The sequence below is a fragment of the Lagopus leucura genome, unplaced genomic scaffold, assembly GCF_019238085.1.
Source record: "Lagopus leucura isolate 7727_CA_CO unplaced genomic scaffold, USGS_WTPT01 Super-Scaffold_73, whole genome shotgun sequence".
NCBI classification, from domain to species: Eukaryota; Metazoa; Chordata; class Aves; order Galliformes; family Phasianidae; genus Lagopus; species Lagopus leucura.
The window spans coordinates 64,351,754-64,378,720 of NW_024962252.1; the positions used below are offsets into that span (position 1 = coordinate 64,351,754).

At 42.1% G+C, this 26,967-nt stretch overlaps 1 protein-coding gene and 1 long non-coding RNA gene across 2 annotated transcripts in view; one reads left to right on the forward strand and one right to left on the reverse strand.

The window, feature by feature from the left end:
- LOC122187177 lies at window positions 1-25,407 on the reverse strand. The gene is made up of 4 exons (XR_006181254.1): window positions 25,322-25,407; window positions 25,108-25,208; window positions 347-539; window positions 1-19 (listed from the first exon to the last, which is right to left on the reverse strand). It is a non-coding gene; the product is annotated as an uncharacterized LOC122187177 (long non-coding RNA).
- DISC1 (DISC1 scaffold protein) overlaps window positions 1-26,967 on the forward strand; it is a 249,596-nt gene that overhangs the window by 197,292 nt on the left and 25,337 nt on the right. The window lies entirely within an intron of this gene.

Here is a 26,967-nt window from a genome sequence, read left to right on the forward strand (position 1 = left end):
TCCAGCTTCAAAATCCACCCTGTATCCAGCAGGAAACCAACAGTTTGTGTGGTTGCCTTTTCAATATAGCATCATCTCCCTCCTTCCCATGAGAAGGGTATCCAAGCAGTATCTTCCCTTCCCTCCCCATTTTATAACTGCTAAATAATGCTACTTTAGAACTTTGCCTGTTTTTTTTTTTTTTTTTTTTTTTTAAAAAAAAAAGCAAGTGAGATAAATGTATTAATATTTAATCTAAATAATTTGGAAGAACTTGAAACTACAATTAGATAGCCATGGCCATCTGCTCTGAGCAGAGCAACCATTTATTAAATAACTTGGAAAGAGAAAAGGAGCTGCCAATCACCTATAGAATTATTCCTTAATAAAGCTTGCACAGTCTCTGCAGAGGGAGATCCAGGTGGTGAAGGAGACGCTCCAGACCGTGCTGCTGCAACTTCAGCCAGCCAGGGAGGCAGGGGACGAAAAAGCTGGAGACTTCCTCTGTGACAGCTGGTATCCAGGAAAGCAGGACTCGAAGGAATAATGAGCAGAAAGAGCTGGTAGGATGACATTAATACACAAAGGGCTGCTTTTAGTAACTGAATACTCTTTTACCAAGCCTCAGGGATCTCTTCCCTCCCTGCATAACTAATAACTAAATCAATTATGGAGAAACAGAGCCTGGAGGTCTATCATCAGAAGTATTCTACACAGCCTCGCATGTTTTGGCACAGATTGGGAAACAGCTTTCAGAGCAGAGCATCCCTTGTAAATGTGTAGATTACAAATTGATACATTTCAAGTGAGTCTGCAAAGTTGCCTTTAATGTCAGTGAAATGTTCTCCTTGAAGACTTGTAAACAGTATCTGTCTTCCTTACTCACGGATTTTTTCCCATTTAAAAAATGTAGTGTTAAAGCTGGAACATCTAGTATTTCTCAAAAAAATAGCTGTAAGAACAAGAACTTTTGTGGTTTTTTTTTTTTTTTTTTTTTTTTTAATTTCCCCCCCCCCTTTGGCTTTAGCAGCTTTCTTACACTGAATGTATTTACACATTCCTACCAATAATTAAATCAACAGGATGAAATTCAAGCTAACAGAGTTCTTTTAAGTGAAATTTGAAGCTTATTTACTCAATGGTATTGAGTACAGAAAAGGTAACTAACAGCAGCCCCTACAGCAGTAGTTCAACTGTTTTCATTAGGTATTAATATAAAGTTGTTTTAGTATTACAGGGATTGTAAAATACACACAGAATACTTTGTTGGTGATTTGTGCTCCTTTTATTTAAGTATGGTATGACCAATATGTCATTTAAGTTGCCTTGTAAAGTTTACTATTACTGTTGTATTACTTTGATCTTCCTTCTTATAAACTCCAGAAGGAATGCAGATTTTTTTTTTTTTTTTTTAACTCCTGTCAGACACATATGTATACTTAAACATGTATTTGTAATAGGAAAGAGAAGCAATGTTCCATTGAAGCCAGCTAACACAAGTGACCTATATTTAGATCACTGCTCAAAACAGTTAAATCTTTGAAGGAATTCAGATTGAACACTTGGATACCCAAATGTATCTGATATTATCTCATATCACAAAGTTCTACTTCTGCCATCTAGTGCAGAGGGAGAACTTACAAACAAATTATCACTGGCCTCCTTTTTTAAGCCACTAGAACAAACAAGTGTCCTGCAACTCATTACTGTACTTTGATACTGTTAGTATGACATTTTAAAGACTACTTTGTTTCTGCTTCTTCAGTTACACATTTTGTAGCCACATTGGGAAAGTTTTTGCCAATTTTGAAGGTCCTTGAACTACTGGCCCACTACAACTGTGTTCATTTTCTTTTGTGTGTTTTAATACTGGCTGAAACTTCTACCTCAGTGTTAAGGACATAGGAAAGAAAAAAAGTGCTAGGCAGCTGCCACGTACAACCAGATTATGACTGCATACAGGGGCACAGCTCAGGTGGTTCCTGGAATCGTTGGATCCTCAGGATAGAATTACAGCCCTGTAATTCAGAACATGGTCAACTTTTTCATTGTATAATATATGGATCAGCATCTGTAGTGTGGTAAAGATGCTTGGACCTTTACCTTACATGGACTCCAGTACTGCTCCCATGACTCTAGTCTCAGACAGAAGTCTCTGATGCTCTGCTACTGCTCTTACAGGCCTGTTTCTCCCTGGCAGCTTCCTGCCTCTCCTCAGTATATTTAGCATTTTCTGAAACCAACAAGCACATGGCAGCTTGTGTTTCACCGACATTCAGCTCATGAAAAGCCATGGGGAACCCTGCCTGGGCACAGGGGACACAATTGTTAGACAAAAGATGCTCATGGAAATACACCTGAATATAGGTTTAAAAAAAATATATATATATTTATATATATATATATATATAAATATATATATATATTTATATATATAAATTTATATATATATAAATCTCTCCTACTATGATATTAAGGCTGCTTATGGGTTAATACCATAAACTTCGAGTAGTGAGCAGTTACAGAGCTATAAGCTCACTGCAAAGATAGCCCAGATATGCAGTGCACTAAGACTGCACCGCTCCTCTCTCCCTCATGCTGAGGATTTTGTGGAGCTTTGTCCTTTACAATCCTGAGTGTCTGAAAGCCAAGATCAGCCACAGCCCACAGCTGAGGTGAGAGACTTTCCTCATGGCAGCAGCAGCAACAGGGACTATAACCCTCACGGGGACAGGACAACTGCATTCGTGTTCTCAGTAGTACAATCTTTTGTAGACATTTCCACTCCTTCACTTAAGAAAAAAAAAAAAAAAAAAAAAAAAAAAAGGAAAGCCAAATCAATCATTCTTATCATATTTGTATGTATTAACATTTATTTTATAATGTGGACTACTATTACTTTAATTTATTATTCCATTAACTTCACCGTTTTTGTGGGAAGTTAGAGCCAGTAACCATTCCTTCTCAGATATGTTGAATAATAAGCATAATTAAAAAAAAAAAAAAAGCACAAAGAAGGTGTACTATGCAACTTATCAGCTGCCTTTTAGCTGTGGATAGAAAGCTTTCAAATAAAGAGAAACATTATTTTAACTAACCAAATGTCTGCCTGGATTCCTTACAGTGCACAAGCATTCACAGATTTCACCCTGGAGAGAGAGGGATGAGGAGGAGAGGGAGGAGTGGAAAGGAGAAAATACGCATGACTATTATTATGTTTTGACAACAGTGAGTCCTACACTTGAGAAATTCATAGAATCATCACAGAATCACAGAATGGCTGGGGGTGGAAAGGATCTTAAAGATCACCTAGTTCCAACCCCTTGCCTTGGGCAGGGTTGCCAAATTTTGTGCTGCCTTTTGGAAACAGCCTAAAAATACATTCAAAGCTAGAGTCACGGTGAGCTATACAGACAGGTGTGCCTTCAGCCCTGGATTGCATTAGCCTGCCTGTGTCACTCCCCCTGGAGAAGGGCTGGGTGTAGGGATGTATGTCTACATCAGCTACAAAACTATCACAGAATCATTAAGGTTGGAAAAGACCCTTAAGATCATCATGTCTGATTGTCCAACTACTATCAGTATTTCCCGCTGAACTATGTCCTTAAGTAACACATCTCCATATTTCTTGAACACCTTCAGAGACAGTAACTCCACTACCTCCCTAGGCAGCCTGTGCCAATGCCTCATGACTCTTTAGAGAGAAAGTTTTTCCTAATATCCAACAGTTTGAGGCCATTCCATCAGTAGTTTCATACATACATGCTAGGATGCTGTCACCTCCAGGTAGATACTGGTCTCTCACCATCTGCGAACATGCCTTTTTCTGCCTGGCACACATACTCTTCCCAGCTAAGATTCTAGCCCTCAAGAGGTTTGAGGAGTAGGCAAAGCTCTGTGCACAGAAACCTCCACTCCAGCACTGGGAAGTGCAGGAAGAGGCATCAGCTCACCTCAGCCACAAAAGTGTATTTGCATTAGAGGAGGAGGACTGAGCTTTGTTTAACACCTGCACACACAAACATACCCAAGGGCAGAAAGAAGGATGATGCAAAGGGGACAGGCATCCCCAAGAAGTCTTTAGCTCCAGCCTAATGTTTTTCCTCACTCAATTAATTAATCTGTTCTTTCTGAAGCCTGACATTCAGTCTTTTCCTTTTGCTATGTTACTTGTTAAATCAAGATAAGCACACTTTTTCTAGAGCACTCAAGAAGGAAGTAAAATAACAGCTCCCAGATAGGCAGCAGAGCTGGAGGGAGCTTCAGGGTGAGATTAGAATAATCCTCATGTATCCTCTTAGCTTACTATCCTATTAAAAATGAGACTGGGACCAAGAGATTTTTTTAGTCTCCGAGATTAACATATGCTACAAAGAAGCTCTAAAATATTACGCACATGCGAATATTTTTCTGCACTACTAAAGAGGATAATACAAGTTTCTGGAGAGAGATATTTAAAACAAGACAAACAAAAAAACACCCTATGGATGCAAGAGATTCTTTCTGAACCTGAAAAGCAGCCAAACCAGCAGACACAGTAAAGCATTTCTCCTAAATTTCTGATGAAGTCTCAAGTATGACACCTTGGAAAAGAGCATATGAGGTTGGGTGAGTAAAGAAAAGTCATCTTCTTAACATGCATGGCATTCAGTCCCTCTCTCCTTGTTGAATAAGATCTTAAGGAAGGGGGTGTTGGGGCATTGTCAAAGACACAGGTAAAAATCAATACATCACTGGGCTATTTGTTCTTATAATAGCCTGCAAAGTTGAACAAATAGTTCATAATAATAAGCTGCAATACAGGAATACTAAGTGGAGAAAAAGAGAGATAACAGGAAAATAATCAGAGTGGCAGCTAAAAGATGCATGATAGATCTCACTGTAGAAATGGAAAATTAAAAAGCCTTTCCACAATGACAACCCAATTTACAAGGGGAAAAAAAGAATGTCACATCTATTATTTTTCCAACAGAGACTGAAAAATGCCAAAATGCACCCCTCTCGTCTGTCTCACCAAGTAGACACAAACCTTGAGTGTATTGGTTTGCCCCCAAAACACAGAGCTTTGTGTCTACACTCAGGCTTCCCAGTACAAGCAGCCCTAATGCAGGACTCATAAGCAGCAAACCTGAAGCCAGGCACTTGTCAGCACACACCTATCACAGCTTCTTACTTCTTTACATCCCTATGCTGCAGGAGTTTTCAGCAGCAGGAATTCTTACAGCAGCAGCTAAATGGTTGCCCACAACTTCCCAAGAAACATGGCATTGCCACTTGCCCACGCTGCCTGGTGGACTTCATGAGCACTGCCAGTTCTGCTGTGCCCACAGTATAAAAGCAGATTTGGTTTCAGGAAAGGAGGTACAAGATTGACTGGAAGTTAGGAAAACTCTCTTATTACAAAAGAATAACAGAGCTCAGTATGAATAACTTAGCCTGCTAAATGCCAAGATGTGATCCACTCACGTTCAGGGAAGGCTTTCCAGTGTCTACAGGCTGTTTTGTCTAGCAGAATGCTCCACAAAGAGAAGACAAGGCATTTCTTGCAAGGAGAGTGAATGGCCATTGAAGCAAGAAACTCTGGAAGTTAAAGCTAGAGTTGTTTTTCTTCCTAGAAGGTGTGAAAAGAAGTCCTCCCACAACCTAGATGCAGCATGCTTGATTCAGAAGCCACCACAACTCAGCCTCCTAAAGCCTGCATTGTATGTATGTCATTGAAGAAGGGTCACAGTACTCTGCCTTAAACATAAGCATTTCCCTTAATGGCTATAAAATAATAAAAATGAAAAAGCAACAGCAAAATACAGATAGCATAAATGCTTTAATAAGTACTGTTTATCTGCAGAGGTGAAGCTAGAGGATAGGGCAGTTGAGTGGCTACAAGCTGGAAAACCCCATTTCCCTGAATATTAAGGAAGGGCTTGTTGTCAGTCTTTCCTGTGATACCAAAACTAAAGCTATTACAGAAGAGTTCAGAGCTAGGCTAGGCAGGGACAGATAAAGGGACACTGACCAATGTGCCCGCTTCTTGGCCAGCAGTGAGGACACCTTTGTCTCAAGAGTCCAAGTAAGATCAGGGTTATAGATGCAACATTCACACCCAGTCCACCTGGCCACCAATTCAGAGGAAAAGGAAGGACTGCCTTCAACCAGGTTTCTCTATGGCAGAAAAGCAACCATACATGGAAACAAACCTAAATAAAAGTAGTAGGGAGGAAAAAGACGGTAACTGTCTACAGACTGGAGAGAGGGCAAAAAATGCTCTTCTTATTTGTCTCAACTCTCTCTTAGAAGCTTGTTCTTGCACTAAATCCATGCAACATAATCAGCATTCATAGCACTGTATAAATAAACTCCAGAGACCTGGATCCAGAGCTCTGCTCAAACAGAGAACTGGGGAACTTCAGTGCCTGGCTCTTGGCATCCTGCTTTTGCAAGAGAGCTCTCTTATGCCCAAGAGAAGGGCATCTGGTGTCTCATTCACAAAATCATCCTCCTTAGATCATCAGTCTTTAGGGAGTAATTCAGAGACCACCACGACTGTTGTTTGAACTACAGTCCTCTGCAAAGGCAGACAAAACAAAGAAACCCAACCAGCTCAGTACCCATCAGACACTGACTATCTTGGCTCAGAGTACTGGCATTTGATCAATCTATTGCAGCTTATTTTCATTAAATGAGAAGGAAAAGGTGAAAAGAGCACACTGCCTCTCAAAGCCATACGTTATTTGTCATCGCTAATTTTCTATAATGAGCTGCAGTAAGCGAAGCCAGTCTCTCTCCATTAATCCTGATGGGAAAGATCTTTTTTTTGTCTCCTCATCAAGTGCCCCATATTCTTTGAATGAATATACACTACGGCTGTACCAAACACCCAGCTCTTCTTGAAATGTCTCCCACTGCTGTGAGTGGCAGTAGCAGCACTCAGCAGCTCCTTGGCTGTGACATGGAACAGTGAGGCATCATCAACCTCTATTCTCTCATGGTTTTGGTTGTTTGTTGGGTTTTTTTGTGAGTTTTGTTTGTGGGTTTTTTTGTTTGTTTTTCCCCAATATTCTGAATTCGGTATGATTGGATCTGCTTAAAAGTCAGGGCTTAATAATCCTATTAAAATAAAGAATCTGCAGTAAAAAAAAAAAAAAAAAAAAAAAAAAACAGAAAGAAAAAAGCTGTAAGGTTCTGTCCTGAAAGACAAATAAATCACCAGGCCTGGTTAATGTTTCCCCTTCTGCAACCTTAGTTTGTGGTCTTTACCAAGTTCTTCCTAGAAGAAATATTGAGGCCAAGGGGATGATCTTTCAGGCCTTCTTTACTCACTTTCCCCTTAAACTGGTAACAGAGCCTGCTTATTTTTAGTAAAAGGTATTGGTTGGTAAGATTCAGGTTTTGCTTCTGGAACTATTAATGGATATTGGGCCATTTATCACAAAAAGTATTTTTAGCTCGAGGAGTTAATAGGGGAAAATCCCATGGGGTAGAGTGTTAGAAGGTAAGGGGGCCCATGAGATCTGGTTGGCACTTAAACATCACTTCTTCCAAGTGCAACATCAGTGAATCCCTAAGAATAAGAAATCAGGAAAAGGTAGCCTGTGTGGATGAGCAAGGAATTCATGGATAAACTGAAAGGAAAGAAAAACATCCGTGAAACGTGGAAAAAGGGCCTGCCCACCTAGGAAGAATATAGCAATGTTGTCAGTGCCCTGAGGTTGGCAGCCATGGTAGTTTTATGCAAAAGGTTGAGGCCAGCCAAATATGGAGCAGAACCATTTGTCTTTGGCCTGAATGCCCAAAACACCAGAAAGCCTTTTCCCTACAACTGCAAGAACATGAACAAGGTATGACCTGCTAGGCAAGAAAGTTTAGTTTGTGCAGTTGAAACAGGAGGCAGAAGGCACATTCTGGGCAGGCATAGGCTTGCTGCAGTGATTCCCAGGAAGGAAAGGTAAAAGATCCACAACATAGATCTGCACTATGAACTCAAGATCCCTTTGGGGCTCATCAACTTCAGCCTGAGACACCAGAGTAACACGCCCACACACCTTCTTTCCCATGTTTTCAAGAGCAAAGCCAGCTCCTTTGCCGTGTCATACCACAAAGACAAATTCAAGAGTCAAGAATAGGCTGTCCTCCTGCCCCTTCCAGAGCTCAGCTGTGCTTTCTACACCTGGCTTTACCACTCTCAGCTGGGATTAATACACCAGTCCCACATGGTTACTGCACAGATGGGTTACTAGATGTGAAGTGCTTTAGAGAAACAGGAGATCCCCAAAGGAGAGCCTCTCACACCCAAAAGACAACCCTAAGCTACCCCATACAGATGAAGGGCAGAGACCCCTGGATTCATAAACACACCAGTGATTTTGAGAATACGAAGTTAAAATTGCCTAGTGAATTTTACCTTACTATACAAACATAGAACCATAGAATCATAGAATACTTAGAGTTGGAAGGGACATTTAGAGGTCATCCAAATGAATGAGAATCAAACAGAAAACTTCTCCTATGCCTCAACATACAATTTCTTATCCTACTCCCACTCTCTCCCATATTGAGTCTTGAATATGGCACTCCTTCCCAAGCCTGGTAGGCAGCGCTAACAGCTTTCAAAAACAAAACAAACACACACACAAAAAACCCCCAACTAAATAAAAAAGGGGGGAAAGAAAAAAAAAAAAAAGCCCAGAAAGTAAAATGCACAGCTTTGTTGAAAGTCTCAGATCTAGCAAGTATTCCCTGCTACTTTTAATCGCAAGTAAAAGTAATCCTTTAAGAGCTTTGCTGGAGGGAACATTTCAGTGTTCAGCATCATGCAGAGTTCTCCAGGGAAAGCCAAACAGTGATACCAGAAGAAAAAAACTGAGGCAAGAGGCACCACACTCTGATACGGCTCCCATATTCTGTTCTTAAGATGCTAGGGAAACCCAAGATTAGACAGATATTCACATGGTATGCTTGCAATAGCAGCCAGTATGCATATTTCACTTCTTAATTGCATTTATGCAGACAGCACTGACCTGAACATCAGATTTAAGCACAAGGAACAATTTCCAGCCCCTGCAAAAGTAACAGCTGAGCTGCTTAAGGAAAGCAGATGACAACGAGATAAGGACCGCTGACTTCTGCGGGCACAGATGCCCACTGCATCTGAACTACAGTAGGGCTCCTCTGAAATCTCTCTCCTTTGAAACTGATATTAGACAGTTCACTCTTAGTTCATCTATTTCTTGCTCATAAAATCTCAAAATGATGACATTTGCGACTGAAACGTCGCACCAGAAGATAGGCATTGCAGAAGTGAAGTACAAGCCTAGCTCCTTGCAGGGGATGACAGGAACTTATTCTTGCAATAAAAAGAAAACAGCTTTCTATGCTTTGGCCAGACACTTCAAAGTTTCCACAAATTGATCACGAGCCTGACATTTTTCATTCAGTGAGGCAGGAGATATCCAGTGGGGCAGATCCTCTCAAAAGACACAACTTATTTCAGAGTCCCCTCTCTATAAAGTTTTATAAGGCATTAGAGGTCCTTATGCATACAAAAGTGGCAGCAACATTGCTGTAATTATATTCATTAAGGAAAACAATACCCTGGATTTCTACTACAACTCTTATCCAAAAAACACTGCAACCATTTTTTTCCCCCACCTTTAAGTACTCTTTTACAAAAACATGGTAGATACTGAGGGGTAAAGACACTGCAGTACTATATTAAAAAAAAAAAAAAAAAAGGAATATTTGGTCCATAATAAAAGGATGAAAGTCAACAATGCTGATTGTCATTCGATAAGAACAAGGTTTCCAAAACAGGCTCTACCTCTCATTATGTATCTAATACAGACCCACCCTCTCTGCAGCTCTATCACAACAGAAGTGGCCACATACATAATATCTGCCACATCGGTCCTGAGCATGAGTCACTGCCACCCCTTTGCAAGCAGCGCAATTCATTGCTCAGACAAAACTCACAGTCAGGACAAGATGTGAAATTGGAGCTACCTCAAGAAAACCCCTCTTGTTAGGCAAGCAGATCATTTCTCTTTGGTTGGGCTGTTTAGAGAGTAGTTAGTGGACAGGCACATGAGCTTGTATCCCTTCTCTGTCCTTGAGAGTCAGCATCCATTCCTGCAGCCTGCACAGCAGGAAGGGCCTAAGCTGTCAACCCACCCCAAACTGCACTGCATGCCTTAAGGGCACCCTTCACGATGAGTACACAGGGCCTAGCACGCTATTGAGTCAGATTAACGCTATTGAGTCAGATTACACTTTGACGCATGAGCTTTTTATGAGAGCTCCAGCACGTCTATCTCCATCAGATGATGCTTAACCAGTTTTAAAGCAGCTCTGCAGGAGTTACAACACCTTTGAGGCTGTCCTGACTCAGTAGCTACATCATGGGTGCTGGTGCCAAGAAGTCTGTGGACCAAGAGAAGCAGCTCTATTGAGCTCCACTGAAGCAGGGAACAGGACATTCATCCCCAGGAATGCTGGCAAAGCAGCATTTCATATATAATGTTGAACCACAGAGATCAGTTCACTCTGCAAATGGTACTGAGTTTCAAATATCAAGTGCTCCATGTGAACATGATATTTCTCCTCACCATCCCCTCAACTCCCACCCTCAGAGCTACATTTCCCTCCTGTTTCCAGTTTGCTGACTCCTTAATGAAGCTGCTGTACATCTCTTAACAATCTGGTCAGCAGTGGACAGATGACATCAAGAACAGACACTGTCTTCCACCCAGTTTACATGCAATCTGTGACTAAAACCGAGAGAACACTTTGTTGAATTTTAGAGATCTCAAAACAGGATAGCTTTTTTTTTTTTTTTTTTTTTTAATATGTTAGAGTAAACCAAGACCAATGGACTATAATACTCATCACCCTCCTACTCTGAATTACAAAGCGTTCCTGTTAGATGGGTCCAGCAATGTTTCTGCTAAAACAAGCAGGGCAGAGCAATTTGCCTACGCACCCCTGTGTTGAGTGTCCAACACGTGAGCCAGCGCAAGAACCTCTGCCCTCCTCCCATACCCATAACTTAAAGCGTTGCATCCTATCACCTCTTGAATCAGTAGCAATTTACTACAGGTAGTGCTTGGGCCAGGTCTATGATTTAGACATCCTCTTGCCTTTTGACTTCATGAAAGGTCTTGGAGCTTGGGAAAGATATCAAGGCCTATCCACATTTCTAGAAGAATACACAAAGCTAACAGAGAGCAACCACTTTATTAGCTACTATGAAGATTCCTCTATCCCATAGCAGATGGCAGCATCGCAGATTGGAGCATTTTTAGGTTAGCTTGCTGTACGTGCCAGGAAGAAGACTCACACCAGGTCAGCAGTTCCCAAGAACAGGGGATTTCAGAAATTTATCTGCTGCTGTTCTAAGTCTTCCAAAAAGGCATTTGTGAGACCTTCTGCCCCTTCATGAATGTTTCCCTGTTATTTCCCTGCCCCCAATAGCTGGAAGGTGCATTTTATGTTTTCTCCCCTTGGATTCCTACAAAAGCTTCAGAAAGATTCTGCAAAGTGCCATGTGGAAGCCCACATTTCATCTGCCCTGCCTGGCTTCCTACATCTTTAAAGAAACTACATTGGATAGACTCAGAGTCCAACAAGTTATGGTCACAAAACCTGCAGGAATGGGACCTCCCCAGCTTGGCCTCCATCTACATTAGTAGCACAACCTCTGCAACACATATCACAGCCTGGCCAGATATGGAACTGATGTCATCAACTACTGTAATTTCACTGCTGATCCTCAGGGAGATGAAGTGTTCAGTACTACAGGTGTTAATGCTCTTATCACAAGCCCTTCTGACACCCCCATTGAGCACAGAGGATACTTGATGGAAAACGTCAGTTACTTGATCCATGCCCCACTTTCTGGATATTAGTAATTTATCTCTTAGTCTTATTAAATAATGTGCGAGGTATTCCAGCGTGGCCACAGCCTCCTTTGAGTACCAGTTGCAGGTGAATATTTGAGTACCCACATTCCTCAATAATCTCTGAAATCTTTAGAGGCTTAGATGAGCATATGAAATCATGTTCCCTCTGTCACAGCAGAGGCATTAAGAAACTATGTCAGACAAAACATTTTAGAAAGCTGCTGTCAAGGATATCTGAGCAATTGCTAAAGCAAAAGGGAGAGCTGGGGATCAAGCAGTGAAACAGCAGTGATCAGCCTGAACTGAGCCACCCAGTGGGGTCTGGGACCCTGAAACTCCAGCCCTAAGCCAGAAATGTTCAATAGATAAAGCTGGGGTGAGTTTATTCCTGAGAAATGAACAATGAGAAACGCGATCTGCAGTTTTAAGATCACTTAAGTTTACATCACTTACATTTACATAACCAACGGCACAGTAAAGAAGTAAAACCACACAAGTAATTTCCTAAATCATATTTAAATAAATGCCATATTATTCTGTTCCTTAGAGCAAGTTTATAGGGTGGTGGGGTTTTCCTGCCTAAATGTACGGTTGAGACTTATTCACTAGCCACAACATCAGCCAGGATCTGAACTACTGGAGAGCAGCAGCACCTTACTATAAAGGACCTACCAGGGTTAAGTAAAAAAGGCCTGTACTAGCTCATCACAAAGTAGCATCCAATAATTTTGCATTTCTCTAGCCCAGCATGGCCAGGTCCCATGGGTTACAAGTTCATGGATAAGCATAATCCATACAAATGCAATTACAGATCTTTATGGCTCTTAGCAAGCTCTGCATATTTGTCATGTGCTGAACTACAAGCACTTTTCAAATCCCCTTTTATGATCCCCCTCCCCCACAAAGAACATCACCCAGTTCACCTTTATCCAGATTGAATTCTGATGCTTTTGATATGATGGAACTGAAAACTGTATGTTGCCCAGCACAAAGATTGTTTTGCTTATCTCTTCCTCCACACCCTCTTTAGCCTGTATAGCCTCAGGAAAATGGTCAAGACAGATGTCAGGCTGAGAGGTCCATAACAGCAGCCAGATTTTAACCGCAGGCCTATCCCACACTTAATATACACCATGTTCCTCTCAGGATAAGCACCACGAAAGGATACACCTGGGACAGATCAGGACATTGGGAATGCTGCTGGAACAAGATTGGCCATAGCTCGCATTCTGCACAGGACAGAAAGACTATGCCTCATCCTCCCACCTCAAACGCCTTATTCAAGGGCTAACTAAATACTGTGAGCGTGGGCACAAAACTACCAGCATCAGCCTCCTCCTGCCGCTGGGGTCTTACAGAGGAAAGAAGTTGCCTTTCTCAGGTCTCTTTGGAGAGTACAATGACCTTGTATATATTCTAGTGGTCAGTTCCCAGTCTTGACAATCTTGTAGTACACCTATCTCTGGTCCTATATGCATGTAGCCTAACTAACTAAAAGTCCTATGTGGCTTTCAGGTGCCCTGGATATCTCAGGACCTTCCCTGTGGACCTGTAACTTACCCCTAGAACAAGCATGTGGAGTTGTTCAAGGACTCTTCCGTCCTTGTATTTTTTCCTCACTAAATTTGCTGCCAGCCTCTCCATTTGAGGTCAGGTCTAAAATTCAGGCATTCCTAGTGTTGCAACGGAAGATAAGTATGCTCTGTCAGGCCACTGCAGGAGGCAGAGTACCATTTACATCAGCAGAACTCCCCAGAATTCCTTTCTAGTTACTCTGGGAACACAATGAGATAAGGTGAGCTCCGAGTGTAACCCAGCATCTCTGCTACCCACCAGCTCTGCAGGGAGCCTACAGAGGCCACGCAAGTAACAAGCAACCCAGCACCAGTTCACCCCAAGGGCTGCTTTAGGAAGGGGCAATTAAAGAGCTTCAGACTGGAGAAGTTTTCAGCCTGTCACCCGTATCATTCCCCAAGACACATATGTATGGGTTTAAGTGCTGGCAAAGGATGCCCTTGCTGACAGCCTCAGGTGCCAGTGTTCATAGAGCAGCCAGGTGCTCCTCTCACACAGCCAGCACTCCTCATTCCCACTCTGCAGGGACCCCTTCAAGGGGCATAGGCAGAGTTGATTCTTCCTGACCTATTATGTTAATGGCCCCCGTGATGGAGGCATACAAGAAGTATGCCATTAATAGTGGTTATAATGAGAGAGAGAAGCAATCCTTTTTCCAGTTGAGGTCAATAACAAGGCTCCCATGGGCACCTATGGGAAGTGGATGAGGACAGTTACAGGAAATTAAGATGTACGCAGAGGAGTGTTGAAGGAACCCTGGTGAGATTCTTGTAGCCTGATGAGAAATGATTCACTTATTTTCCCCAGATGAATTTTAGGAGAATGGACAGAGTCACACATATGGAAGAAACTCTATACATTCACTGAAAATAGGTATGCTACAAACATTTTGCTCAGCTCTTAAGTTTCAATCTGTTCTTGAGTAGATGTAATCGCAGATGGTGTTCACAACTCCTGTTAGTAAACACCTCATTTGCAATTAACTTCACTTGAAATAAAGATAATGCTAGTTAATTTGCTCTCCTTATTCCCTTCCACCTTGATGCTTTTTTAGTGAAACCTCAGACAGTGACAGCAAAAATGACCATGGCAGATGAACCAAAGCCATAGCCCTGATGCAGCCCTAAAACAGCATATACCAGGGCTGTCAAGGCATGCTGAATAGGAACAAAGTGTTCTCAGCACAACCAGCATTTCCCACAGGCAGAGAAGCCTGTATTCAACCCAGCTGTTGCATACTGCCCTGTCTGGGAAGGTGTTCGACCCTTCCCATCTCTCCTGGCCACCACAGCCTGGAGCCAGAGCCTCACTTCTCACTGGATGAGTCACACCTCCAGCAAGCCCCAGCCATAGTTAAAGTGAGATCAGCTCCAGCCCAGCTTCCCACTGCTTCCAGTTCTGTCAGCTGTGAGACACTTCCCCAGCCTGGGCACTCTGTCTCCCACTCCACATGCTTGGGGCTGACCCATGCTCCTTTTGCATACAGATGGCCAGCTGCAGTGTCAATTAGCACAAGTCCCTGTTTTGCTTCCTGATGTGAACATGTGCATTTGGCACAGAAACCAAACGACCTGGCTTATTTCACTGATCAGCCAGCTCCAAAACAGCTGATGCTGCATTACCAGTGAGGGTCACATCAGACGGCTCATAGTTACCAATTCTCTGAGCTATTCACAGCAAACCAAACAGAAAACACTTTGGATCTTGGAGGAGTTGGTCCTTTTCCAGCTCAAGTCTCATCCACATTCACTGTCTTCCAACATCTGAAAAACATTTCCTTTGCTGTTTTGAAAAGTAATGAATGCCATTTTTCCAGGTAGCCAGGGACAGCCACACTGCTTCAGTTAAGTCAAAACAGCACAGGTTTCTTCCATGCTGATGAGCTTAGTACTTCTATCAACAGCAGAAATAAGCAAGTAACACACACACACGCAAGAGCATCAAGGAGTACACTGAAACTGTGCTGTTGCAATCTCTGAAACCATGAACAACAAAAAAACAGAAGTCAAAACTCACTTGGACAATAGCATTTGAGTAAAATAATATCATCATCCTCTCCCCTGCGTGAGGGCTCCTTACCCTCTGCAGTCCAGGCTGCCAAATGTTACAGGGTATAACACCATGACCAAAGGGCTGAAGCCTATCTTTTATTCATATAGTGGAACAGCAAAGCCAAAACACAAAAGCTCTCTTTCCCATCTCCTTTTCAGAACATCGGTAAAAGCCCAGATTTAGTTTTTCACAGATATATCTCACTGAGATGTGAGGTCCTGTCTCTGAAATGGACAGTAATATTTTTCCAATGTCACCACCTTCTTTTTGGCTTCAAAGAAGCAGAGAAGCTGTGCTAGTTTCCTAAGGAGAGGAGCATTTGGTCTTCTCACCAGATTCTGTGGGAGCTGCAGATGCCACAGCCATGAAGATTATGATTGTTCTGTGAGTATCAGGGCCCAGGAGGGGAACAGTTAAGGGAGGAATAAGATGACTGCAGGGAACAGAAAGGCAGTCTTGTGAAGCACCATCCCACAGAAGAACTGTCAAACAGAATAAACTCAAATAGAGTGCAAACTCTCATTTTTAACCATTCAGTAACACACTGATAATACTTTAGTTTTTAAGAGCTTTTCCCGCAGAAGATGCTTAATGAATTAATGATGGCAAAATCCTGAAATGCCTGCAACTTCTTAATCTGATTTCAAGTTCCTCCACATTGAAGTGCTTTTCCTGGTGCCATGTGCAAGTGCAACAATACCTGGAAATTCGATTACAGGCTTTTGTTCCACCTCAAAAGTCATCTCTGATATTCTTTTATTATAGTTACAGTGAAAAGGGATCTTGCAGAGCTTTTAGAAATGCTGACATCAAAGCCCATCTAAGATTAGCAAAGTACTCATTTGCTATATGGTTTCAAGGACTACAGGAAGCTTCTCCCTTATTTAGCAGCTATACTCCTCTCTCAAACATTGAGAGTAATTCAGATATTGAAAGGCAGAAAGGGCGCAGGGAATGCCTAATTCTTTGCCACACAGAGTTTCAAACGAGGGCTCCTATCCATCTCAACTGTACACAGCAATTCAGGTGGTGAGGGAAAATGTTCATTAGCAGCATGCAGGTCCAGAGACAATGTGGTTCTCTCCCCCTCCCTTCACTGGCTCAGTCACAGCAAGAGCATCTGCAACAAATTAATTCCCCAATGCACCACTGAGCCCCCTGGCCTCACACAGGCTGCACGTTCAGCATCTGCTGCCTTTCCTCACAAGTCTATGGGATGCTTTCAGCCAGTTGTCACAGCTTCTGCAACTGGGGACTTTCAAAGGGTTTTTACAACTGGATACAAGATGGATTTTCAAACCCAGAATCCAAAGACGACAAATATGTTACTTTTCACACATTGTCCAGTTGAAAAAATGGGAACAGGCTCCTCTTGCAAGAAAAGCTAGGTACAAAACTTCAGAGGACCCACATGCCTTTAAAAACCATAGCATTACAACCAGTCTAAGCTCCTTAGGAAGTCCCCTTGTTGACTATTCTGTCCCTTCACACAAACAAGGTAGGATATGAACAATTTCAAGGCACTGCACATTTTGACAGTCATAGAGCATCAGCTGTGAGTAGTAAAAGAGCAAATGAAACAAATGACCAGAAACCCACTAAAAACACTGTTGTGTAATTTTATTACTATTAAAAGAGTAGATTAAAGCATGAGTTCCAGAGACATGCCAGTCACTGAAGATTCTTTACAAAGTTCACATGAACTTGATGTAAAGAGGGATGAGAGGGAGTAGTATTTACAAAATTAGAGTTGCCAGATTCTGACATGAGTTACAGAATATCAACAAGAGCTGATTTTTTTTAGCCCTTCAATTTCTAATTTTCAAAGCTTCTTGACGCTGACAGTCCCTTTCTCCTATGTCAACACCTCCTTCTGGGTTCTTTTTCTCACCAGCTTGGAGAAACTTCCAAGGACAAACAGCAAACGGCCTAGCTCAGGTCATCCTAGCACTACTTGCCAGAGGGAAATACCTCCCATTCCAGGAGTAGTATCACTGTTTAACCATCAGTGTGATGTCTTCACTGGGAAATGGCTAGAAAGGACAAAGGAAGCAAAACAAGTGAAACCCATAAGACCTATTTGCCAAGAGATTGCAGCAGCCCTTTGGAGACCAGTGATGTGATGTGATGTCTACACGTATGGGCAGGAAGAGCTGCCTCTAGAATTTGTCCTTACACCAAGGCATTAGTTACAGCAGTCAGCCTCCATAACCTGCCTGCTGGACCTTCTTGTTACAGTCCCATACCCCTGCATGCCGAAGGGCTCAGCATGCCACCCTCTGGATAGGCTCTGTCAGAAACCCTCCCCTCTGCTTCTGGAAACAAGTTCAGTTTTTCACCTCTTGGAGTTGCTGTTCTGCAGTATCAAAAATAGCTCTAGGTTGTGTTGGTAGGATCTCAGTAGAGCTTATATTTCTTCCAATTTACTGTAGCCTGAAATAAGAATGAAGCAGCCTAGACAGGAAAACCTAAACTTTAAGCAAAGAGCCTGGGATCTTTATCATGCAATTTAAAAAAAACAAAACAAAACAAAACAAAAAAACACACTGAGAATCACATTGTTCCTTTAGCATGTGCAACTCATCAGCTTTCATAGCTCAAAATCCCCTCTGTTACCCAAATGTTTCCTCCGTGCACTTGTGTTTCCTGCCTATTTCTCTAGTAGCCCTGCATAACTTGAGATTTCCTTTTCTCCCAGCATATCACAAAACAGAAGGGGTTTAAAACTTTGCTATGTAAGGAGGAGGGTAGCATCATCCTTCTTTGCAAGGACCAGAAGTAAAAAAAGATGCATGTTCATATTCACACTCTTTTGACTGCAGAGGGACACACGGTAAACACTTAGGCATAAACAGCAACGGCAATAACAAAAAAAAAATACCAAAAGACAATACTGGTAGACTTGTCTTTTAGAATTATAGATTCTTTTTAGTTGGAAGGGACACTAAAAGGTCACCTAGTCCAACTCCCCTGCAATGAACAGTGACACTTAGCTAGATCAGGCAGCTCAGAGCCCCCTCCAGCCTGACCTTGAATGTCTCTCAGAACAGAGCATCCACCATCTCTCTGGGCAACGCATCCAAGTGCCTCACCATCCTCTTGTAAAACACTTCCTTATATCCAGCTGTCTAAATCTCCCCTCTTTTAGTTTGAAACCATTCCCCTTGTCCTATATCACAACAGACTTCGCTAAAGAGTTTATCGCCCTCTTTCTCATAACCACCATTAGATATTGAAGTACCACTCTCAGGTCTCCCTTGAGCCTTCCCTTCTCCAGGCTGAACAGCCCCAGCTCTCTCAGCCTGTCCTCACAGAGGAGGTGTTTCATACCTTGGATCAGTCTTGTGGCTCTATTTACAATCTATGTGCATGTGACTACTTATAGAATAGAATGACAGAGTCCTCAACAACAACTCCGTATTTTGAATACCCCTAGTAATACAGATGTAAATTGGCCTAGTTTCAATGGCTTTCATCTGTCATCTAAAGCTTCAGCAGCCTTCTTTTTTTAATGATACTTATTTTGTTTTGTATTTATCCTTGCTGTGCTCTAAAACCTATCTGGGGGAAAAGACAACAGGGCTAAGCTCCAAGTGGGAAAGAAAAAAAAAAAAAAAAAAAAAAAAAAAAAAAAGAGATGCAGCAACAAAAACACATTTCCTTGGAGTAAAGCTGTGAACAGCAGGGCTTTCTATTAAGTAAGCACTGATTTGCAGGATTTATTGGCTGCATGGTAGCATGCCAGTGTCTGCTTGAACCAATCTGTACACAGGAACACCTGCAAAACCTGTTGGATTGTTCCATCTAGTCAGGGAACATGGGCCCCGAGCACAACCTGTCCAATAGTATGCTGTCCCTACAGCAGCACAAGAGCACCAAGTGGTAAAAGAAGAAATTTGAGAAGCTACAGAGAAGGTTGGGACAAAAGCTATAACATGCTCCAAATGCTAAGTCATCCCTGCTCCTCCCTGTTACTCGCTACTCTTTCAGAGTTTTATGCTTTGCTGGTACTTGCTGTTGTCCTCCACCACCCCGAGGAAAAGAGCCAAGCTACTCTCATCTTTGAGAGAGGTGGTTGCTTTCCCTTCTCCTCTGACAAGAGCACTTATTTACAAGTTCCCATAAACTGCTTTGATGAACTTCGATGAGGGAATTACGTTAATAGAATAAGAACCCTTGGCCAAAACAAAGTTCAACTCATACCAAAGCTGAGTTAGCTTTCAAGCTTGGTTAACCACAAGTATGAACAACAAAGCTCCCCCTTCCTGAGGCACCTTTTGCCTCCCTTGGAAGCTGAACATGGAGAGTGGAAGTAGATGAGAGATCATCTTTGAGGAGCTCTAGACTTGAGCAGGAGCCAAAAAATATTGGAAACAGATTGTTCCTAAGAGGAAACTTTTTTTGTTCCCCCCTAGAAGTTTCCCAACAAAATGGAGACATTGCTTACCTGAAATCGTGTCTAAACTGGTAAAATAGCAGTGTTAGAGCTGGGAAGGAAATACTTTTTCTATCCTATAAATGGAAGCCTTCCTTTGCTCTCCCTGCCTCAGTTCTTCCTCCTGAGGAAATTGTGCCTTTGTTATTCTTCTTACTTAAGGAAAGCAAAGCAAAACAACAGAAGAAAAATAGCAGCAATGAAGAAACCATCTGTGCAGACAAGAAGCTGTGCACTATCCTGTGTCCCTGGAACATAGGAGATTCAGATTCAAATTTGTGATTCCAGAAAGTGACTGCTACAGTAGTACTGTTATTTCCACAGAAATCCAGGATATCTTGAGGTTTTTGTCTTTCTTACACTCAGGGACCTAACTTAAATTTCTGTCCTTCAGTGCACTTCCCTCCATCTGAACCATCACAGGTAGACATTACCCTTTTTCCCTACACTATTCTACTTGCACAAGCATAGGATCCTCATCACCATTAAATGAAGAGCTACTGATAAAAAGCATCATTTTATGTCTATCTAATCAGTGTCCCTTTGAAAAGCTCAAGGTCTTCTCCATCTCACTTTCTGAGAAAGTCCGCATTCATCTTACACAAAAATCTTGAAGCTCTGGGACCAAAGATTTGTCATAATTGGCTATTTTCAAATCAAAGAAGAGAAGGTTGAATATATTTTGTCTCCTTCATGTAACTGTAAACACTCTGCTCAACTGTAGACACTTGAGTAATTCACGAACTGTATCCCCCATCTATTCAATGACTATTTTCCTAAGAGAAGTTCTGATCAACATGAAATACTCCAGAAGATATCAGCATGCCTGGAGCCCTGACACATGCTATGGATCTACAACATAGATAGTCACAGAGTACCTCTTGCTATCTCTTAAGAATACTCAAATTTCCCCTGGGAGAGGCTATAGAAACTGCAAAAACAAACTTAAAAAATCTTCTGTAGTGTTGACAAGATTATTACTGACTACTTGAAAACCATGTCCCAGGCAACAAGAGAGATCATTAGACTTACGTAAAATAAGTTACCTCTCATGAGGAAATAACATATCATTAACAGGTAAGAAAGTGCCCCAGTCTGTTATTCCTACTATTTTTCAGTCCAAATGGTTATTAAACTTGAGAGAGAGTTACATACATCACACAAATTCAGAGCTTCTCCCAGAAACATCTGACTTAAGATGAAATAAGTGAGCTCAACAGGCAGAATGAAACCAGTCTGGCAGCTTTACACAGGGAAACAGTTGTGTTGATAGGCAGAAACTTTTGAAACAGCAGACAAAAAGGTGTACAGCTACCATAACCAAAGTGTTTTGGAAAGACTTCTGAAAGTGCTGACCTCAAAGAGTGCTGGAAATCATTTGTCATATTACTTTGTAGTTCTGCACAGGAAACCTGGTCTGGTAAAATTTTACTTCCCTGTACACATCTTTTCTCCTCCTTTACTTACACAAAGAGAGTGCCAGATATATCTTGGAGCAGACTTCACCAAGTGGCCCTAGACAGCCTTAGAATAATTTCCATCTTTGCCTTAATCCTCAGCAGCATTCTTCAAGGAATAAAGTCAATAGTGCATACTTCAAATCATATAAGGCTACAGTACAGACAGGTTAACATCTGTGGCTAGCAAGAGAAATGCCTTATTACTGATAGCCCCATCCCAAGAGGAAATTGAAGTTCTTGGTTCAAGAACAAAAATAAAAATCTATTTTCAATGCCTTTAGCCAGCCTGTGAAGCATAAAGGCCTTTTACGCAAGTTGTCATGCAGATAATTAGAAGAGGCAATAGGTTTGACCTACAGATCAAAAACAGTAGATTCATTTGTTCTGATCTAGATTGAGTTAGATTAGTGCCAACATATCACAGCAAGAACTCAGACTACAGGGTATCCCATCTTCCACAAAACTGAAATACACCTACACGCGCACACATGGAAACATTCTTTCACAGAACTTCAGTAGATCCAACTAAGACTGCGTCAGAAATGAGACCACATATCAGTTCTGTATGCTCATCAATGAATGTATAAATCAGATCATCCCCAATACCTAATATCTCTACTCAGAAAAACAACAACAAAACAAACAACAGGGTATGATTTTTGTAGAGCTACAAAACCTACAGGCTGTTTTCTTTTTTTTTTTCCCCCCAATTCTAAAGAGACTGTAAAGTACGTAAAGACAATTCCAGATAAAGCTAGAATAATTCTTGATAAAAGTTGTAAAATTTTAGTTTGTATACGCTCAACAGAGAAAAAAACACTTTTACACAGGCAATTTGAGCATTGTTTTTCCTATCAGCAAGGAAAAGGTTGAAAAAACAGATTGGATTTTTATTATCTTTTCACAAGGCTGCTTACTAGAGTTTGGTAAAATGTGAGCATAACTGAGCCTTAATTTAAAAATCATAGAATGGCTTAGGTTGAAGAGGACCTTAAAGATCATCTAGTTCCAACCTCCCTGCCATGGGCAGGGCTGCCACCCACCAGATCAGGCTGCCCAGGGTCTTATCCAAGCTGGCCTTGATCACCTCCAGGGACAGGGCACCCACAGCTTCTCTGGACAGTCTGCACCAGCGCATCACCACCCTCTGAATAAAGAATTTCTTCCTAACATCCAACCTAAGCACCCCCTCTTTTAGTTTAAAGCCATTCCTCCTTGTCCTGTCACTACTGCAACTGTAAAAAGTTGGTCCCCTTCCTGCTTGTTAGCTCCCTTCAAGAGCTGGAAGGCCACAGTGAGGTCTTCCCAAATCCTTCTCTTCTCCAAGCTAAACAAGCCAAACTCCCTCAACCTTTCTTCAGAGGAGAGGTGCTTCAGCCCATTGAACATCTTCAGGTAGCTCCTCTGGACCCATTCCAAGAGTTCTGCATCCTTCCTGTACTGTGGGCTCCAGGCTTGGAAGCAGTAATCCAGATGGGGCCTCACAGGGACAGAATAGATGGGGACAATCATCTCCTCCCTGCAGGCCACCCCACATTTGATGCAACTCAAGATACTTCTGGTCTTCCAGGCTGCAAGAGCACACTGACTCCTGTCCAGCTTTTTGTCCCTCAGGACCCCTAAGTCCTTCTCTGCAGAGCTGCTCCCAAGTTTTTATCCCAGCCTGTACTCATATGTGGGATTGCCTTGAACCAAGCACCTTGCTCTGGCCCTTGTTAAACCTGATTATATTCTCACATGCAATTATTTTCCTTTTGTCAGTTTACAGTGCATGGAAACACTGTGTCAATTTCAAGCTGGGAAAAAAAATAAATAAATCCATTGATTTAAATGAATTCAAAGAAGTCTTTGGCTCACAAATTTATAGTGAAACATACCCCTGCAGTCAGCCTTCCTTTCACCATATACATGACTATGGCATTTTAAAACCAGGAAGTTAGATTTGGCCAGACAGAAGTGCCTTGAGACACAGGCTTCCTTGCTAAACACTCAGCTGTTGCCTGTCATCATTGCTGTAAGTGGAGAGAGCCAGCACCCCTTCCTGCTTACCTCAGCTTACCATGTCGGTAGCACATCTCTGTCAGCTCTCTGCAGCATGCTAACTATTAACAGTATTCTCTTGGGTTGCTTTGATTTCTAAGACTCCTCTATCTTTTTCCTATATTCCCTCACTCTCACTAGATTAATCCTTTTGTGCAAGGCTCGAAGAGTACGGTCTCATTAAAGGCTGCAGCAGATGGCAAAGATGCGCTATGGGAATGACAGCAGGATGCACATGAGATCTACATGAAGGAGTGCTGAATAGCAGCAATACAACGCTGTGGCATCATTCATCATTGTAGAAAGCAAGATATAAGGTTGTCTCTAGAGATTAATAGTGTGAAGTCCCACGAGGTCCTTCCAACCATTGACATGCAGTTTCTGATACTGAGCAATTGCAATCCCTGCCATTCATCTTGGTGGGTTAGCATGGGATTGGAGCGAGGGAGAAGGGATGATTGGAGAAGCATTTTATTGCCCATATAGCTCTTTCTACAGGGAAATGAACAACCTTACAGAACACTAAGAGTTGAGGAAGCAAGAACTCAGCTTGTGGGAAAAAAATAACAGGAAGAAAAATCATCCACACAAAGCTATGAGGCAATAATCAGGAGCAGAGCAGGAATGAGGCGTTAACCCTCAAGCACTGCTAATTCCCCTGGACCATAACCTTGTTCACAGAAAGGCTGAACAAAAGCAGCTTCCCTCTGAACTCCAATCAGCTCCTTTACCAGATACTCCTAAATCTAACTTTATCCCCTGATTGCTGCAATTCTGCTACATTAAAGAGATTCTCTGAAGTAACTCTGATTCATCCACAATACTGCTATTTAGCAACCAGAGCATGAGAGCAATGCAGTTATGTTTTGATTTCAATTCAATTATCAGCAAAGTCATAGCAGAGATCCAAGATGTCTCAGTGGAGCTGCAATTGCATGCTGACAGCACCTTTCCTCCTCTTCCCCAAATTAAAGCCTTTCTGGAAACATCCCTCTGCCACACGGCACTGTGGCTGCTGGGTCAGCGACTAGGGGCACATGTGGTTTATATGGGTGCTCCTCTGGGAACAAGAAGACATTTTCTTTGTCAGAAAAATATTGAGACTCCTCCTTGCTTCCAGGGTCAAAGCTGGTTTCTGGAAGCAGAGCTAGTCAGAGATACTATAGAAGCAAGGCTCGAGGAAAGGGAAATACCACATCCCATAGGGACACAGGCTTTTCACATGAAACAGAAGTAAGAGCTGAGATTAAAATAGTTCAAAAGGAGCACTTCTCTTTTCAGAGGAGAAAGGAGAAGTCACCCCAGGCCAGACCAAGAATAGCTCTTACTACAGACCTATTTCAGCATAACTAGGACTGGTCCCTCCAAGCAAAGGGATTGGGGGCCCAGACCTCAGTACAGCCAAAAGCCCAACTAGGAAAGATGACTCTCACGTTTAACTCTACTGCCAACTTCAAACATCAGAGCAACAGAGTTTCAACATTTGAAGGTATAATTATCCCTTCAGAAAGCAATATTTTTCAAAAGACCCTTTCAATCAGGCAGCTGAAGAGAGGCTAGGATATAATGAAAAAGGACACAAAGACTTTCTGCAGTGAGTTCTCACTATCTTCCATTCTGATGATTATAGCTAAGCTACTGCAAGAGGGCATTAAAGGTAGAGATCAATACTCACCAATAATTTTTAGCAGATATCTACAAAGCTCAGTCCACAAAAACTACTTCTGTTCTTCTCAGCATGTACAGCAGGTACAGCTCCACAACACCATCAGCCACCTAAAGACAACAAGGAACCAACAAGCTGGACCAACTCCATTCTGGGCAGCACATCCAAAGGGTCCTTAGAGAGGCACCTCATCATTAGCCACAGCTGGTAAGCAGCTACTCACCACAGATGGAGGCTCCAGTGCTCATAGGTCCTGAAAGTAATTACAACTTTGGCTACCACATGCTGGGAAATTCAATTATATCCTTCAGGTGGTCTAAATGAGCAGAAGTGGGCCCTACCCCACACACAGGGAATTAAAGCAAAAAAAGCTCTTCTAGAAAATAACGGATCAGTACATCAGATTATTAGTACAGTTCTCTACCAAAAGTCTTGGTGCTTGTCTTGTTCCCGTGTTTTTTTTCATTGCTTCTGAGAAACTTCTAAGTAGCATCTAGCTCTGCATGTCCTAGATAACACTCATTGCTTTTCTACCTGGAGTTGAAAGAACCTGCTTTCAGGGAATGTCTATGCTTTACCTGGAGGAACGAGGCACTTTTAAGTAGCATTTGCTAATGTGACTAAGCCGTATCACTAATATCTGCAGCAGAGTTCTGCTGGGAAGCATCTGTATTTCTGACTGGAAGCTGTGTTAGCTCTAATGGCTGCCCCAGAGATGCTTCTACAGCACTGTGAGCTCTGAAGAGCAATCGCCTCCCTCTGTCTTTTCTTCCTTTATGTCTGGGGAAGGGTTTTTTACTGTAATACTAAAGACTGCAGCTTTGACTAGGTTGATAGCTTAATTCAAGAAGTTGTCACCCTCAATTCAAAAGTAACAATGCTGAAATAAAAATGTCCTTCCTTGTCACCTCTTGGAGATACAAACAAAGCCAAAGCTATTCATTTATTTTCTGTGGTCCCTGGGAGCTCTGAGAAGCTGTATGTCCTGCTCTGAGGAGCCATCCATGGCTGTTTTCTCGCTGTTTTACAGCTGGTGATTTACAGCAGAGGTTGAAATCTGTAAGAGTAAACACTATAGTTTTATTTTACATTAAGGCTTTGCTGTGTCTCATGTTCCATTTAACAGAGTGCAGTGATTCTTAAATGGTTTAAAGGCTGTTTTCTCAGAGCAAGACCTTATAAAACAGTTGACTGTTTAATGTGAATTCCACAACAGAGCCACAACAATTCCCTCACTAAATTTTTGGAGGTCTAATAGCCATCTGGTGGAGCTGCGTGGCTTTGAGGGAGGTAAAAGGATCAAATTTAGATTGGAGACCTAGCTTTGGATGACTAAGTTAGGTGAGAGGAATCCCAACCAAGATGCTGCAACAGCTGCTGAGATTATTTGTGGAGCAGCCACCGAATGAAATGTAACACCAGATTTTCAATGGTATACTCTACTGTTTTTAGAAATTAAGCTCCCCAGCCCTGTTCTTGTTTTGGAATTCATTTTAATGTTGAAGATGCAGGAAGTACTTTTGTTCATCACCACAAAGGCAACTAAGTGCCTAAGTCCCAGTGGCTTCAGTAGGAGTTAAAATCATTCAACCTTGGGACTTTGAACTCCATTTAGTTTTCCTCTCCAGTGATGATGTAAATAAATGTGAGCTTTAAATCTTTACATAATGGACAAATTGGTAGGTTCCATGAATATTTCTGAGCAGAATTCAGTGAAATCTGGGAGGAAATATCCTCTCCTGAGGCCTAGATTTGCTGGTATATGGAAGGAGATGTTGCTCCCTCCACTGATATTCCCTGGTGGAGCAGAGCAGCCCAAGTGCTGGGTGGTGGTTGTAGTGGGGTGCTGGTAACCCTCCTCTGTACACC